Source organism: Aulostomus chinensis, chromosome 2, assembly GCF_037954235.1.
Source record: "Aulostomus chinensis isolate RoL2024-O1b breed Wild chromosome 2, RoL_Achi_v1.0, whole genome shotgun sequence".
Lineage (NCBI taxonomy): Eukaryota > Metazoa > Chordata > Actinopteri > Syngnathiformes > Aulostomidae > Aulostomus > Aulostomus chinensis.
In genome coordinates this window covers 20,727,187-20,731,852 of record NC_141321.1, presented here as the reverse complement: position 1 = coordinate 20,731,852, position 4,666 = coordinate 20,727,187, and the positions used below count along the sequence as shown (strand labels likewise).

The window sequence follows — 4,666 nt, the reverse complement described above, 5'->3', positions numbered from 1 at the left end:
CTCAGTTTCTTTTCTTTTCTCTCCTGTTGCTCCAGCGTTGCAGTTGTATTTTTGGTTGGGTTACTACTTATCAAGTTGCCGCTCTGCATATTTCTACAGTTGGGTCCACCTGCTCCCTCAAACTCTGACATAATTCCATTATTCCATTATTCCAACTTCCTAATGATGGCAACGTTCCTCATTTCTTCCATGTGTGCTCCAGTATCAGAGGCACTGATTGTTTATATGAGTAAGTGAATTGTGATGGTGGTCTTGCTCGATTTGACTTCCATTCACTGTTGTTGCTTAATATCCTCCCCGAACTCTCTCTTACCAAGCTAATTTAAGGTCCTCAGGTTTAAGTGAAATGTCATTATCATTTAAGGCTGACATGTTTTCCTAGGTTTTGAATTTCAACAATTTGATCAGTACAATTTTCATATCCTCCAGATGCAAGAACAGCAAGAATGGTTTTTTGGCTTTTCTAATCTTGGAGATAAACTATATTAATGATTCAGATGTCAGTGAGGTCAGGGGATAAGTTTTTATGCAACTGTGCTTTTCCTAGAAAACTCAGATACTGGATGATGAATGGACACATACTGGATCACAAATGTTTCATACCAAAAGAGACTGAGTACCTCTGTTTCAGTCTCCAGCCAAGTGGAGGTCTGTTAGGGGGTAAGTTACATTTTGAGAGAGTAAGCATTGATAGAGTTTAACCTCAGGAGAGGGAGTCTTCCGCTATCTTTGACGGGACTATAATTTATTCCTGTGTGGTAAAGTGTTTTCAGTAATATAAATGATTCAACATTTTTGTTTTATTCGTTTAGATACTGTGCAGAATTTTAGAATATTTGTATTTGTCAAGCTGGATTATCGTATCAGGTCCGCCTACTGGTAGCGGCACAATGTTTTTTAGGCTCTTTACATGAAACCACATCTAGGATTCTCATGCCAATGATGGGCTTATTTTAGCACGTATGCCCTGAAACATTTCCATGGTAAATATGATACCCAGTCTCATAATTACATTATCATTTTGAGATGACATGAAGAGGGAGAAGCAACTGAGAACTGAAAGGCTCAGAAGATGGATGGCAACTTCTCCAAGATCCTTGGAACCACGAACTCTACCCTGTGTGTCTGTACGCACACGTACCAAGACGCAAAGACAGCAGTCACGGATTTCATTGTGTTGACAGCGTGATAAATGATTTTTTTTTTTTTTGCTGTGTGGGAGGAAGCTGGATCACCTGGATGAAGCTCATACAAAGATTGAGAAAACATGGAAAAACAGAGCCAGCTGCAGCACCACCCGTACACCCATGCCTCCAGACCATCTCCTTAGTAATGGATCCCCATCCTTATTTCTCTGGTTTGGTTGTTTTGTTTCTTTCTTGGCATGAAAGCCACCGCAGTGAATCCCTGGCTTTGTTCCCTCAGGACTTTGAATTCTGGCCCAGAGGCAACCCCAAACACGAGAACAAAGACTGTCAGAGAGATGATGAGGAATCTGTGTTGATGGTGTGTAGTCAACCAATGTGGACTGGAACCACTGAACAAAGCTTGGCTGCCTGGATGCATCTATAGGCTCTATGTATTGGTGGAAAACGATAAGACCTCAGTGAGCTCAGCGTTGATGCTCCCGCAGACAGTTTTTCTTCTCCTCCTGTCACGAACTTCCATTCTGGGAAGAGCAAGTTGAGGATTCACAGTCCATTAATCAATCGTAAGACTGTGAGCACATTCACATCACTCAACAGTCCCATTTCGTGCCATGAACCTTAATCCGCTGTTGTCCTCACTGAATGAGGATTAAAAAAAGCAAAGTGTTTCTTTTTTTGGTTAAGATGAATACCAAAAGACCACAATGTCTGTGGATCTTTGTTGCAAGTCAGCCTCTCTTCTCTACCCCCGCTCGCTTGATCCCTCCAACAAAGAACAAACAAAACTCTTTCGTAACGAAGGGCATGTCAAGGAATCTTTGGGACCATATGGTGTTTCCTGAATGTTTCACAATGGCTGAATGGTCATCTAAAGTCTTGTTTTGGCATTGAAAAACTTTATTTGACGATTTAAAAACTTGGGTTTTGCTGCTACAGGTGCAAATATTTCAATTTCAGATACAAGACTGTTGACTCAAATGTCCAAGTAGGCATTATATTGGACACATTTGATATGATAAACTATTTTTTTAAAAGAATTGTGCATTTGAGTTTTGACTGCTGGAGCCATGAACATATTTGTCGCTGAGTAACAGAATTGTGCTTTTGGAGCCACAGCTGAGTGTTGGAAGTTCTCTTTTGCTGCTGCTCTTGCAAAATGTAAGCGCAATGGTGCAGAAGTGAGTCACAACTCTCCTCTACTCAGTGAATCCAACCCAATCCAGGAAAAGTGACTGACTACAGGTCAAAACCAACAGCAAAGCCAGATTTGAGCAATTTTGTGCATCCTTGACAGGCGTGACGGCTGCTGGCGTTCCATCTGCCTGTCCACTACCACATACACCTCGCTGGACTTGCTCAGCTGCAGTGAAAGCTGTGCTGTGATGCTTTTAAAGCAAAGAGCCTGTGAACGATACAAGCATCACTCTTAGGTTCATCAATGATGGCAAACAATCTAAAGGCAGTAGACTTTGAGTGTTAAGAGACGCCGGTGTTTGATTTGACTCAGTACGTTGCTTTGATATGATTGTTCTTACATTGACAATGTTCCATGAATTCATCGCTCAGTATTTCGTAGTGCCAACGCTACAGTGCACTTTGTGTTTGTGTTCTCTAATTACAGATAAATCTTTCCGAAGAGTGAAAAGGTGGAACGTCACAGAGGGTCAATAAAGTGCTAGAGAAACCTTTAATCGGTCATCTCCGCTCAATATTACTCATCTCCACCCTGAATTTAACTCTGGACTTCTATGAATAAAGAGTTTTATTTATTTATCAGCACACACTTGTCAGTTTTGGTCCAAAAGTGTGAATTTCATTCCCGCGACACTCACCTGCTCTTGGAAAGGAGGTTGCTTCACTCTATATTTCATCTACAATCATTGTACATTTGTTAAAAATAGTAACGGCCGCTTAATAGTTTTCCTTCATAGAAAAAAAAAGCAACAGAAGTATTCTATATTTATTTTGTGCTGGGGAGATTTGTGTATATTGAAAAAATTATGTAAACACATAAAACTGCCTATATACAGTAAGTTTATGAGTACGAGCTACAAAAAAAAGTTACAAACATAAAACTGAAGCCATTAAAAGTCCTCTCAATATTTCCTGGGCAATGAAAGCTGGAGGCAAACTTCTTTTTTTTCCACCATTGCTTTTCACAATGACAGATTGAGTGTTAACTGATGAAGTCTTGTGAAAGCCCTCATTTTCTCCTCTACAACTTTCCCCAAAGGATCTCTTTCGTCCAATATTTGTTTAATGATGGCTCCAAAAACCAGTTACATAAACCAGCTTTGATCCATCTAAATATAGGGAACCCTCGTTACAGCCAACTTAACAAAGAAGACACTGACAAATCCGCGTTGTTTTCCAGCTTCACACGCTGGAGCCGACACATTATTTCATGTTGATAATGGTCGGCTGTGTCTTTTGTACCATAATGTGCTAGTTATTGACCTTCATGGTGAACGCATGAATAGCAGGAGAAGAGTGTGTCACCACGCTGGTCTGGCTAGAGCAGTAAGAAGTTAAACTGGAGGGCCTGTGTTGTTGTTGTCCGTCTAAAAAGCTCCGTCCTCAGAGGCTCTCAAGTACACAGGCAGGGCACCACAGAGGAAGAAATACTCTGCTTTGGTATTTCCCTAGTTTGGTGAAGTTTTATTGCTGTGACAGCCTGTGAGTCTGAGAATGACTCTTGATGACTCGTTTTAGTTCGTCCAATCCGTCTCAAGTCCCGACAATACACAGCTTAAAACTGTTATTCATCTACAGATGTGAAGCTGCTATCTACGCTGTTATTTTTCTCTCAAAACAAGGAGACGCTGCCAACTATTGCTATTATGATACCCTAAATATTTATTTTGTCTCAAATGGTTGATTTTATTATGTAAAATAAGTGCAAAGCTCACAGGTTCTATAGAAGAGTAAGACACAGCAGAGAATAACCATCCATTGTCTTACGCTTATTCCTACATTAAGGGTCACGGGGGGCTGGAGCCTATCCCAGCGTCGAGAGGCGGGGTTCACCCTGGACAGGTCGCCAGTCCATCGCAGGGCCAACATACAAAGACAACCAACCATTCACACCTACGGTCAATTTAGAGTATCAATCAGCCTAGTCCCCAATTGCATGTCTTTGGACTGTGGGAGGAAGCTGGAGTACCAGAGAGAACCCACACAGGAACAGGGAGAACATGCAGACTCCACACTGAAAGATCCTGTGCCCGAGTCGGGACTCGAACCCGGAACCTTCTTGCTGTGAGGAGACAGTGCTGACCACTGCACCACCGTGCCGCCCAGCAGAGAATAACATTAATTTTGAATATGTTCACTGAAGTTCTCATTTTTGTCTAATTTCTTCACATAGTCAATTTGTTGCTTATATTTTCAGATAAAAACACAAACAACAAAATATTGGCAATATCTCCTGGCTCCCTGTGTCTAAATATCGGCATCAGCCACCAACATCAAGTTTATGTTATATTTTTCCACCAGAACTACAGTTTGAGTTTCGTGGC

The 4,666-nt window shown here is 41.3% G+C and overlaps 1 long non-coding RNA gene across 1 annotated transcript; it reads left to right on the top strand.

Annotated features, from left to right (window-relative positions):
• On the top strand, nt 1–2,918 carry LOC147269369 (uncharacterized). The gene is made up of 3 exons (XR_015111435.1): nt 1–229; nt 548–660; nt 2,770–2,918. It is a non-coding gene; the product is annotated as an uncharacterized LOC147269369 (long non-coding RNA).
• Nucleotides 2,919–4,666: the final 1,748 nt, after the last annotated feature.